The sequence below is a fragment of the Neodiprion virginianus genome, chromosome 3 (assembly GCF_021901495.1).
Source record: "Neodiprion virginianus isolate iyNeoVirg1 chromosome 3, iyNeoVirg1.1, whole genome shotgun sequence".
NCBI lineage: Eukaryota > Metazoa > Arthropoda > Insecta > Hymenoptera > Diprionidae > Neodiprion > Neodiprion virginianus.
In genome coordinates this window covers 24,817,171-24,830,989 of record NC_060879.1, presented here as the reverse complement: position 1 = coordinate 24,830,989, position 13,819 = coordinate 24,817,171, and the positions used below count along the sequence as shown (strand labels likewise).

Here is a 13,819-nt window from a genome sequence, read left to right as displayed (position 1 = left end):
TTGCGTCGGCTCTGATAAACTTTGGCGCCCCACCCCCGCATCACCACCCCACTCCACCCTGATCCTCTCTTCGGCCAAAAAATAAATTGAGATTCACGTGAACGACGAAGATACGGTGGGGGGGAGGGGGAGGAGGAATAAGAAGAAATTAGCGCTTACGACGTTGTGATTCACGTGCTGACGAGGAACCGAGATGGTTCATCCGTACTCGCGACTGTCAACGACGAGACTGCGGCGTCGGCGACGTGGGAAAACTTGCGAGAGACTCACTCGCTAGCTCACTCCACTCATCGTCGTAGCGTGGCATCGCTAGTGGGACGCCGCTATACGCCGAATAATACTGTAACCCAACCGTGATAGCTTCGGTGTATCGATTCCCGAACAGTATGTTTTGTGGAAAAAGGAGGCAAACTTGGTCTTTTCGGACCGAGCGTAAGTTTGCAACATGAGTCGCGGGTGAGCCGAAGCCGAATATTGTAAATACGCGAGGCGAAAAGAACGTTGCCTCCTTGTTGGACACGATTTTTTGTATAACAAGAAGAATATGTTACGCGTTTTTTCACCAAGCACGAAATTACGGTTAGAGTCGCGTAATGTCAGATTCTCCGGCGACGGCGCATGCGCGGAGTACAGAAAAGATCACATTCTTATCCTGGGACTTGAAAGTGGTATTTTCTACACTCCGAGCATGCGCTTTCGCAGACTCGCAATACCGTCATAGAAACGTGTATTTTTTGTGCCGAAATCACGCGTGGGAAAACGTGTAAAACATGTTCGCGATATATAAAAACGATTTCCTCACCGCTCGTATTCCCGGTGTTGAAAAGGGGACTGTTCTCGGCACCGAAATGATCCTGATCACCTTGCGAAGGTGACCTTAGCATGTTCAACTGCGTTGGCCTTTACGCGTATAGTCGGTTTTTCGCTTCTCCAGGTTTATTTTTCTTTTCTTTTTTTTTTTCTGTTTATCTCTTTAACTTAATTTGCCGTCGCGTGGGCTAGATAAGCCGCGTATTACCTAAATGGGTCTCCACACCGCTCCACACGATTATAACTCGAGATCATCGTCTCAGTCCCGACGATTACTTGACTCCAAACGTTTACTGGCGTACTTGAAGCCAGACCGAAATGGGTTTATGGTCCATTTGTTGTGGATCAATGAACCGCATTTAGATATGACGTAATCCACGGGCTCGTAGAGCGGGTGCTTGCAGGAGAAATTGACTTTTCTCTGTTCGATATGGCAAAACAGTTAGGAAAAAAATTGAATATATCGTTTAAACATCAATATATAATGTTCGCGTGGGTAAATAAAGATTGTAATGATTTTGCCGATTGTATACGTATACGTGTATAACCCTCGCAATAAAATAAATTCAAATCCTACAAAGTTTGTTATTCAAATTTCTTTATGCCTGCTGCACCGTTGGAAGTAATTTGTGCAAATGTGAAATTCGTTAGAATTAACACGATATTTTAACATTTATTTTACATACCGTTTATATCTGTACGTCATAATATTGAAATAAGTTGACTGTAATCATTTAATTGTCGGTCTGATTTCTTATACGAATATCAGATATTTGGGAACTCTTCCCAGTTGCTATGCTATTGGTTGGTTATCTTGGCTCTTCGTTATACAATGCAGCAGTTCCGTTTCATTCAAACGGGAAAATCTAATCTGAAGTTTAAAACGCCTCTGTACAAACGTGACGTAAATATCGCATCTAGGAATCACAGAACGATTAACGTACGTGCGTCACGTGACATCATGTTTTTCCATATAGGTAATATGGGGAAAGAAAAATTCTTGGCAATACTGAAATCGCCGGAAAAGTAGGACAACAACAAATTCTTCCAACATCTGCCGATAGTTTCACTCTGTATAAGTTACAAAAATTGAATTAAAATACGCGAAAATTGTAATGATCTGCACAAATTATAGAAAATATAATTTATTTTATTAAAATAATCCGTCGGAATCGTAACAAAAAAATTAACTAAAAAATTGAGATGGAAAATCCGTGTATGGCATGACCTAATTCGGTTCTGAAGGCCCTTAAACGGTTAGATCGTTGATCACATCGATCGAATGACTTGGAAGTTGGAATTGAATTTTTCTTGAAACCCATAATGCATCAGAGAAGTTAAAAACGATGAGATTCACAAATATCATCAAATAATATTAGGGTATTTGGATGAGAAAATCCAATAATTTTTATAATCGATAGAGGTCAGTCACGATTTTTCATTTGACGAGAATAGACGATATTTTCTCTTGACGTCTTCGGATATAGCATATACATGTACCGTCCAATGCCACGCTATAATTATAACGAATACCGTGGCTGAAAATAGAACTGGATTTAACCAGAGAACAATTTTTCACTCTGTTAATCAAAGGGAATCCCATCGGACTTCTCCTAATCACAGAATTGTGATTATCGTTGGAGAAAATCGTTCAAACCCTCAGAAAAGTTACAACATGTACTCGCTGTTACACAATTTTACCCACCCTCATTTATCTAACAAAACTTGCACATTGTCCTTGATTTAAATCCCTGAAAGAAATGACGCACCGCCACACCCTTTTGCCACTCCCTTGTCTCATGTTGAACTCTCATCTACACGGCGTTTGATTATAAATATCTGACCTATAAACCAATCGATACCGGCTGTATTATACCTGCGTATAACACCCCTTTGTTAGGTCGTTATTTCAGGATTTGACTTTTAATTTCCGGCTTATCGTTTTTCACGCTCCAAATTCGGTGTAACAGCTTGTCTGGTAACGAGAATTACGTCGTAAACTCAACATACGTAGGCCAACGTATCAACGAATCTTCCAAGTTTTTTTCAGTGCTGCAGATTTTCGATTTCGTTTCATTTCCGTCTTCACCGTTATGTGTCTCTACCTGGTAATAAATTCGGATCATTCGACTCACTAATTACAATCACACCTCGCCTCGAGTGCCTATCTATTAATTAACTGCGTACAGTCACCCTCGAAAATAGGTCAGACACGGTGCACTTGCGTAAAGTGTAAAAGGTGTTCGTACCATTAAGCCGAGGTTCGTAGCAACTGTGCAAACTCGTTGCGATCACGATTAGTAGGGACGAAAACGCATGAAAATTTATCTTTCACAGATTATCCAGCTCTACTCACGCGCTACTCCAGTCAGCGTTAACTTCACTTCCAAACTGGACCGTTTGGAATTTCTAGGCAATTTAAAAATATCTCTCTTCAGCATAGGTATAACACCGAGGTTAGACCGCAGCGAGCATCGCCTTTGGATTCGGTCTTATATACGCCCATTTTTGTGTTACATCATTCGGTTTCCCACATCTATAATAATAATATATTATCTTTCAAATGATCGTTAAAATTTGTTTGAAATGTTTTTTTTTTTCTCTACAATTTATGTTTTTCGAAAAACGGTTAGACATCTTTACGAATTTTGGTATTATTTCAGTACAGTTTCAGCGACTATAAAATCACTCTGTAATTGGCTAGTCCTGACTTGTGCACAGCGAATGATCTGAGTTCAATCGAAATTTGTTTTTCCAGGTTGGCGGAACTGTCGAAAAACCCTGTAAGAAGCGGATACCAGTAATTCCGATCCAACGTTCAGCAGCCTGCTTAATTCCGGTAAATTGACTACAAATAATTTAAACATTCTTTTTTTCTCTGTATGATTTGTTTTTAAACCACAATTCTTACTTATTTCTTTGCGAGCTTGAGAAAATAGAGTTTCATGATTGATAATTTAAACATTATGAAGCAATTTAAGCACCGGGAGTTTAATCGCCGATATGAAGATCAGATTTGTGTTTAATTTATTTATTCTTAGTCTCGAGATTGCTGTTTCTTTGGCTTTCATATTTTGATTTACAGTCGCGCGCTGCGGTGGAAAATCTCAGCTTTTTTCCATTGGCACGATTCCCGGTATGACGTACTACATGCTTCGTGATATTCTACAATGGTTTTTTTTTTTTTTGTTTTCTATCGATGATTATAAAAGATTTACAATTTTCATTACATTCGCATGAGCATGATTTAGCGGTTCTTTTGATATTCTAAATAATCCACACGTGAACTCTTAGACAAGCAGCGATCAATTTTCTTTTAAACTCGTCGGGTGTGAGGTATAAGTACTATTATCTTCAAAAAGTATTAGTGTATTATTTATTTATTTATTTTACTATTTCTAAATTGTGGAATCGGTACAAATGAAATCCCAGAACATGCAGGGATAAAAAGATCACAAAGAAAGGGTGAACTTGCTGGTTCTGCGAAGAAAAAATAAAACATACGTACGCACAGGTAGGAGTACAACACTTTTTTCCTATAACGTAATTGTGAGAAAAAAAATGTCGCATTTTCAGTAGAATTATTTGCTTTTACCTGTTGCCAAACCCTGATATGTATCCTCCTATAATAGAGTCATTGCCTATGAGTTCCGCTAGAGAATTGCTGCATGAATTTTTCTTTTTCCAGCGGAAATAAATAAATCGTAGGGAACTCTCGCAATTTCAGCCACTTAAATTCCTCGCACAGGCTCTGAAACAACGCGCCATATCAATTCTAGCGGTGGTTTTCAATCTTTTTCGCAATTTACGTGATTCAGACTGGAAAGACTTCCTGTTCTTCGTATATGTATACGTGTAGAGCGAGACTGTTAGGGCAGTTACCGCACGTGCTCTACAAGAAGAACCGAGGAATGCCTGCATGCGGTGCTGTAAGGTTATTCCAATGAATTACCGCTGGTTTCTCGATACCCAACCCGTCGCAGCGTGATTATGTACGACTTTCGTATATTTCTCGTACATACCTCAAACGTTATCCACGAGTGTCGTTAGTATTGCAAATTAATTTTTTTCTGTTTAAAAAAATGTTTCTTAATATTCGCAAAAAGACTATTTTATAATCCACCGTTTTTACGAACCTTGTAACGATAGCCGGATGGCTTCGTTTCTTGTTTTTTTTATTGCGAAGAAAACAGAAAAAACTGTGTTTTATTTATACGTGTATCGTGTAGATATACTAGAGCGTGATGCTGTACCTCTACTGACAATGAGTGTGCATAGAGTGTCCTAATTTTGAAGAAGTGACTAGTTCGCTGCAGTTACTCTTGGATACGATTCAAATTCAAAATAATACACGAATTACGCAATCGCTTGAATCAAGAGGAGCTTCTCTATCAGTTAAAATGAAGGCAAAAAAATGCAATTCGCAGTTGAAGAACAAACGATGAACATTTGTGCGTGAACGTTGTTATTTGCGTAATCGGCTGGAAAGCTCTCGATTTTCTTTTCTATACTTCAGAAGACATCCACGTACTTTGTTTTTCTTTCCTAAACGTAATTGGAAAAAAAACAGGCATTTTTGGATCAAGCAACATTTTCTTTATCCAGTACCTGTTCTATTTTAAATTTTTATCTCCAATCCGGTCGTCAACGATGGACAATTTACGAGCGCGAAAGTCATAATTAATGAAGCCGTATAAGATCGACAATCAAGAATGTAATGCGAACAAATAATTGAAACGAACAACGGTTATTATCATGATTCACAAATTCAAACGTTAATTAAGATTTAATTGGATTGTATAATCGGCGATTAATGCTGAAACCATCAACGGATTTATAGTCGATTACTGCAACTTACGCCTGAAAGTATTATATCAAAGTTAGGTGCTTTCCATTTCAATCAGAGCGTGTTCCCGGATAGGATTTCTCCTTGCTCGCTAGCTGACTATTTACAGATTTGAGCTAACCGCGAGAAATGTTGAAAGACGTTCGAAATAATCGCAGTATAAAAGTTATGACAAAGAAGGTCGTTTGAATGCGCGGATATTTTGAACTTGAACAGAAATACTCTAGAGTCGTTACGCTTACAAAAGAGTTCGAATAAAATGGGTTTAGGTTTCTCATCGAACGTGTAAAGTTTTTACATCGCGTTATATTCGATTAAATATATCGACATGAAATGAAAACTTTGTCGGTTGTATTTCTGTGCTTACAAATGATATAATTCGCAAGAGGGTGACGAAAGGTGTTGGACAAAAATAAAATTATCCAAACCGAAGTTTGAAAAGTTTTAACTAAAGTGAATAAACTTGAATTTTAATTGAAGAAAGGTTTAGTTAATCACAGGGTAGCAAGTTTTAAACCTGAAATTTGTTGCGAGAAAGTCTAGATTATTGATTGATATTGACAATTTCAAAGTAACAATACGTTATAAAATTTTTTTAATACATAAATTGTAGTAGTCTTTCATGAAATTTTGATGAGTAAATTATTGCTGAATTTATCGCAAAGTAATTCTCTGCGAATCATTTGATATAAATTTATCGCCTTAGTTTCTAAACTAATACAGGAAAGCAAGAATATTATTGAATACAAAAACATTATAAGTTATAACTCTTTATAATATAATAATAAAAACTAATAAACTTATGACGCATTATTGAAAAATGTATATCAATGTTATCAAAAATTAATCTCTAGTGACCTGTGGGTAATTCATAAGTGAAAAAAAAAAACTGCAAGATATTAAAGTGAGAAGGTAAAGTGATCTCTCTGTAAAGTCATCAATTTTACGAGTACCATAAATTGTTTTATTGCACATTCGCAGTTTTTAATTAGTTTTTTGTCTACGCCAAGGAAATATCGATTTGTTCTCGTCAACTTGATAACTTTATTGAGTCCAACTTTAGAAATCATATTTTCGTTTTTGTTCTTGCGTCAGTATAACTTAATTGTAAATTTTAACGCATCGATACCAACTTGGCGCGAGTCAAATAAGTATAATCGACGATATTGCACAGGTAACAAAGTCAGGTACAGGGAATTATCGATACTTTCTTAACCCGTTCACTTTAAAATGAAAATATTTACTGAAAGTACCTTTATTTGAGTTAAAGAAATACTTTTTGGACGATTTTCAACCTGTTTCGAACCTGTTTCAGAGATCATTTCTTTTCTCAATATTTGCGTTTCTCTCGCAACGTGAGAGTAATTTTACAAAATAAATAACGGCGATCGATTTATCAGAAAATTTCGCCCCGATTTCCTGTACTTGACAATTGTACAACATGCGGTATATCTCGAGAAAATCGTAAACACCGAAAACGAGATCGTACACTGTACTGTACAAAAAAGCGACAGGGTAAAAAAGTTACGAATTTTGAACGAGAGGAACGAGTATGAACTCACATATGAAACGATACATGATACAAGGTGTTTTTGGAAGGGCTTCGACGAGCTTGCGTATCGTTCAGGTTGAGCTGATCGGCGAAGGTGAAGCGATCACGAGTAGGTACGTACAACGTACATACATCGGTAAGAAATGACGAATTATTATAGGTGAAGATACGACCAGACGGTTTACCGATAAGCGTATAATTTGATCAGCCTCCAGTGGCTGGCATGGTAGCCGGGCAGCTCGCGCCCTGGAACGAGGACCACATCTCGAATAATAAGAATCCCGAGAGTCCCTGAACCCCGGCATATCCTCCTCTTCCCTCTACTATTACGCTAACTACATATTGCATCGTCCCTACGTCCGTTCATCCCGACGGTGAACGGCAGCTACCTCTTGTCGAACGATGTTCTTCGTCCTTCTCGTCCTCCTCTTCGTCTTCGTCGCAAACACGCAAATTGACGGAGGGGGTAACGGCCGTTCGTTGATCGCAGGTGTAATCAAAACGCATCGGTGTTGTCCGATATATGTCTATACGTGTGTAAAGACACATGTGAATCAGTTTGCCTGCGTCTGTGCCCGCGTTCACGGTGATTACTGGGCTAGCTGGTCTCGGTTAGATTTTCAACACGTGTGCGTTAGGCTCCTTCGAAAAACACGTTTTTTACGCATTTATTCAGGATCCGTCTCGCGATTCATTCTACATCTGTCTCTACGAAGATCGGATTTTTGAAGTTATACTTCTTTAGGCGCGTTAAGAGTGAAATTTTAAGATGCGCGCGCACCACTCTAACACAAAAGTAACAGGTTGAAGCTGCCCGCTAAACCGCTCATAGCTACCAACAAAATAGAAATAGAACTTCTGTTAGTCGCGCATGTTGGCACGCTTGTCGCCTCTGACCACTGTTTTCGTATTTATAATATTTATCCACATGTTTCTAGTTTCTACATTTACAACACGGGTTTTAGTTTCATACAATTGCGAATTATGTATATGTGCTGATAAATTATATTCGGTAGTGATTTAAATTGAATATTTTGATTAATATTATTTACTATTCGTAAATATTAGTGAAAAAAATTGTGCTTATATACTTTTTCAAGTGCTCCAATATAATTGAGGTTAACTATCCGTATGTATTATTATTTATAAATTATTTATTCAATTTCTATTCCAGTTTTCAAGATGGGTAAAACAAATGCGGAAATGTGTAAAAACTATTACAATCGTAAGCAAGCAGCCAAGGAAGCTGAAAAAATTCGGCAAGGCTTTTTTTTTTTTTTAACAACCGACATGGCGGGTAAAAAAATTGTACCGATTACAGGGAGTGTAGGAAATTTGAAGACGAAAGTGAGATTCGATAACGCGATAAAAGTGATTAACGTATTTCTTGTGAACGGCGTAAGGCTTGAATATTTGAATATTCCAATTTTTTGAAATGAAAACATGTTCGAGTTGCAGGTAGATCGAAAACTAGAAAAAAACCTGACCGAAAGTTGGTCAATTAACCCTTGTATGCCTAAATATGACTTGAAAAAACAAAGGGATTTACTTGAATGAAGCACTAAAATTAATGTTTGCAGGATGAATGAAAATTATTTAGTCAGTAACATGACAATGATCATCAACTTATTAATTATTTGAAATTAAGGCGCCCTAACTTTAATGACTTTGAAAAGCTTTAAGACTCTTCAAAAGTCTTGAGGCGACTGTACGAGTCTTGTACTTGAAACAACCATGTAACTGCAAATGACCTCACATAAATTCATATCAAAGCTTCGAGTGATTCAAAAATATTGAAAACATTTTGCATATTGCTCGATTCAAGTAAATTCGAAAGGTTTTAAGGTACGATCAATCTTTCGGACATTTACATATAATATAAGCCATTCTATAACATTATTTTAGAAAAATTCAAATTTTTCGGGTTTCAGCTTATTAATTACTCGAAATGAAACTCTTGTACATAACTTATGTAATGAAGTCTTGTGAAAATTCACGCAACTCGCAGCTGTGAGTCTAGCGTTTCTTTGCTTACGTACCGATGTATAACCTCCTGAATATATTACATTTACTGTATAATATGATATCGTTGCTACGATCGTCTCATCAAAATTCGAATCGTCGCTCTGAGGATTGGCCACGAATATCCACATCGCGTATTTCTTTTACGTGCAGAACGTATTATACATATATATCGACCGGCAAATACTATTGTTATTATTATCGTTGTTGTTCTTGTTATTATGGCAACACTCACACATCCCGAAGAGTGGGTGTATAATTCAAATTAATTCTGAATGTCGTAGAGAAACATTTAATACACCCTTTATATCGGGCAACAGTTGTCTGTAACAATATATATTTTCACGCGTCAAGGGATGAAAGTTTTGCATTAGCTGTTACAAGCAGCGCCCTAACATGATAAGCACGACATCGATATGCCGGGTGTATTATTAAATGCAACGAAAAGCAGGCCTGCTCCGAATTTTTGAGAAAAAAAAATTGAATTCATATTTATTATAGAGGTATATATATGGGGCATTCCACGTCAAACCAACGTTTCATCGGCCTGACCCTCTCGGATTTTGATGACCAATGAATTTTTTGGTTCGTTTGGGTCAAAAATAAGACCTGTAATTTTTAAAAATTCTTCCGCTATTTCGTAAAAGAGTGGTGACCCGAAATGTCCTTTTACCGCAAGAAACCATCCTTAAAAATAAATTCCCAAAAGAAAATTTTCCTTTGAAAACAAAAATTAAAAATAGTCAGCATTCTTATCCCGTTTTCGAATCATAACGAAAATATGTGGTTTCGAGTCCCTGATTTTACAAAAAAAAAAAAGTGATTGGTTTTGAAAATATCCATTTTTCGCAAAGGATATTTCGGGTTATCGCACTTTACAAAATAGTGGAAAAATTTCAAAAAATAGATGTACGAACATTTATGTATGGTATAGTACATAAACATGCCGCATGATGGGAGCCAAAATCTCATGTTTGCAAATTGTATTCAAAGCCACCCCTCGCAGTTTGAATGCGTACAATGTGCGTACAACTGTACATACCCTGGACCGAAGGGGTATTCACTTGTCGAAATTGCAAACCACTTTGGAAAGCACTCACTTTAAAACCGTGTGAAATGACTTGAAATCACTTTCAATCACTTTGAATTCAAACACATGATATCGCATGAAATCTTTTGAAATTGCTTCAAATCAATTGAAATCATTGAAATCATTGCAATCGATCGTCAGCCAATCCACAAGTTAATAACCCCCTCGCTCTGAACACCTTGAATTTTATATCACTTGAATAAGGTTGGCAAAATAAAATTTTTTAGAGATGAATCGCAAGTCATCACAACATACGATTCACGACAGTTTACCATTGCATATTCCTATATCATTTCTCGTCTTGACTTCTTACACTTGTTTCTCCTGTACCTGCAGTAGTATATTCGCGCAAAAGGAAATTGCCGCCATTCCAAGTGCATCGCGGAGTGAAGTCATGTTGCGTAATACCGTTTTATGAGATATTCGTGCCAGGAAAAGTAGCTATGAATTTTTATGTATTTATTCCTCGCTTTAAGTGGCTCGAAGCAATGACCTTACCTTATTTTCACAGAACAGTCTTCGTCGCTGCATGAAAGAACGCGCGCAGTTTCATTTCGAGTACCCATAAAGTATGAAAAACCGTAACGGACTCAATCTTAGCCGTTTATTTTGCTTGTTTCGTACTCCGAAGAATGAGTTTCAAATTTTTAACTTACGTGTAAAAAACAATTACTTCACAACTGTTTCGAATCGTTTGCTGTACGCAAAAAGGGGTTAAACATTGCAATACGAATCATACGTTTTCTATCGATGTATTAATCTCAGTTTATAATCCAATTCAAAGTCAGAATAACGTTAAGTAACATGACGCCATAAAATTGGCGAGAGTGGGGATGTTCTACTTCGCGCTCTATGTTACGTCTAAAATGGCATTTATTCAATTTTGTGAAAAAAGTCTCAAATCGAATAAGCGTCATCTTAAACGTAACGTACAACGCTCGTGTCACGGCAGAAATTCGCAAATTATTTTTTCCCCAAACAACCTAACGTTGTACATAAATATAGAATGATCGATAAATCCGATAGTTCATCTCGCAATATTCGACGCTTGGTACAAACTTTTCCTACACGAATAAAAATGACGCAAAAAGTCACTCGTCTCGTGATTTCCAATCATTCAACCGGGTTGTCAGAAGTGTGTTTGAGTTGGAAGAAAGATTCTCTCAAAAAATAAGCGCCATCTCAAACCTAACACACAACGCTCATCTTTGACCAGAATCCTCCTCTCAACCCCAACAAACTTTTCCGAAGCTACCACGATGGAAATCGGCAAATTATATTTCCTCGCAACACCCTAATATTCGACCTATAATGTAATTCGCGCATAAAACGTACGCGTTGCGCAACGCTCCGAGTAAACAGGTATAAACAAATTCCTCCGTCAAGGGGTGAACGCGTTTCGTCAGGGCGCCAATTCCCTTTTCACCCCCCCACCCTTTGCGCGACCGGCTCACCCTTCACCCTTCCTCGATAGGAGGACCCTGCTCGGTTCATCCGTTTATTCGTCGAGGTCCTGTGCGGCATGTCAGAGCCTGGTCGCCAGGACGCCTTCGCTCCGTTGTTGCGTCGCGTCGCGTCGCGTTGTGTTACGTCGTTGTCGCACTACGTGTATACCACACACCTTCCCAACTCGCCGGCCGCTCTCTGATTCGCCATCCGTTCGGGGCTTCGGCACTTCAGTCCGCACCGGGTTCCCGAACGGATTGCCGCGTCGCGCAGCACGCAGCCTCCTCTCGCTGATTTCTTGATACCTACGAGACCTACACGTTTTTTCCTACCATTTACGTACAGTTTACCTAACCCGCCCTGCGTCCTTGTCGAAACATTGCATACCTCTGCACCCTGCACCTTTGCTCGTACCTCGGTTTATCGTTGTGATCACGGTTGTCGTTCGATACGATTTGACGAAGAAAAAAAGTAGATATGATAAAAAATTTTAAATCTTCTCGATGTTGTTATTCCTCGTGTGATATTAGTACTGCGGTATCGATGTGAAGAGAATATACATACTCCGCAATCTTACAAGACAGTAATTGTTATTAAATTATTATCAGGGCAGTTGTAACTATGCCATATACGCGCATGTGTATATAATGCGTATATACAGTTTCGTACTTGTATAACAAGGTAGTTAATTAATATTGTACTTGCAACTAGTTGTAGACGCATATTTGTTGTTATTTTTGAATTTTGTTCCGTTCTTCAGCCTCTCGATTCGGCGAGACGACCTTACTGCAATAATTCGTTAAATCGCGAAATTTTCGACGATCGAGCCGTCGAAAGATTGACGAAAGTTTATCGAAAATAATATCTGAGCGCGTTGTGCCTGCGACGGTCGGAGGTTAAATTGCTCGGTTAATGCCATGCATGCGTGGATCGAGCGGCGATACGCGGCGTTGTAGGGCAGAATTTCAAACTCGCGCTTCCCGAATCAATAGCGCTCGATGAGGAGCCGAGAATCCCGGACGCCGTCCGTCCGTCTCGTCTGCCACCTTTTGCCTGCATGCAGTTGCATCCTGAGTGTGCGTCGTGCACTTTATACTCGCGTTATGTCCCCACGTAACGTCTTGTCGCTCGAATTTCTCGCCTCGCGATCACGTATTTTCGTTTACGTTTGTAGAGGAGACCGGAAGCTCGTGCAGCTCTTGCCGATTCATCGTTGTGAAAAAATTCGAAAACTGTAAAGACAGTCGGATGTGAAAATTATCGATTTGCGGCTATAACCCAAAGTGCAGTTAATTACACCGATCGCTCTTCCCATGGATTCTTTGGAAATTATTAGTTTACCTGCAGGACTACCGATTCGGCTGCCCGCAACGATGTTCGGTAAGCATAACGTAACGCTTTTGTTTTTTTTATTAACTTGTGTAATTCAACGTTGTATTTCACCTGGCCATCTCCAACGAAAACTAGGATAATGAGATAGAGATAAAGAAAGAAGTGCTACGAATCGTTCATCTTTATGTCTGTCGCCTACGCGGTGTTGTATTATCATTATCATTATCATTATTATTAGGTACAATACACCAACTTGCGGATGATAAAAGCCGTTAGAAAGCCTGCATCGACCACGCGCTGATTATACGCTTCGCGGATTGCAATTTCTTGCCGTTTTTTCACCTTTACTTCCTGCCTCGGCTCGTCTCAATTGAATTCTCCGATTCACAATACAACGCGACTGTGATCTAACAATAAGTGAGATAAGTGCGCTTGTCTCTGTTTCCCCGTTAGCACAGTAACACTTTATTCATCGGATGCGTAATAAATACGTATGATTCTCCAATTCTTATTTCCGCCTCGGATTACCTACTCGTGTGAAAAAGCACGTTTTCTTAGTTTACCCCCCCCCCCCCCCCCCCCCCCGCCCCTTGACGTATGAATCGTGCAAATTACAATTTACAGCGTCTGTATCGCCGTTTCGTCCGGTTTATGTACAAGTTTTCCGTATTTCAGTTGCTTTGCCCGGTCATTTGTATTGAATATTCTATTTAATCTTGTC

The 13,819-nt window shown here is 38.7% G+C and overlaps 1 protein-coding gene across 3 annotated transcripts in view; it reads left to right on the top strand.

Moving 5' to 3' along the window:
• The first annotated feature begins 11,994 nt into the window (after positions 1-11,994).
• The window catches only part of LOC124300617 (uncharacterized), a 97,527-nt gene continuing 95,702 nt past the window's right edge, over positions 11,995-13,819 (top strand). For 2 of the 3 annotated variants that reach the window (XM_046754903.1, XM_046754901.1), the window contains exon 1: positions 12,459-13,146. The gene's annotated coding sequence lies outside the window, so the exon portion shown is untranslated. Of the gene's footprint in view, positions 12,238-12,458; positions 13,147-13,819 lie in introns of those variants that run through there. The other variant, XM_046754900.1, reaches the window with a different exon arrangement.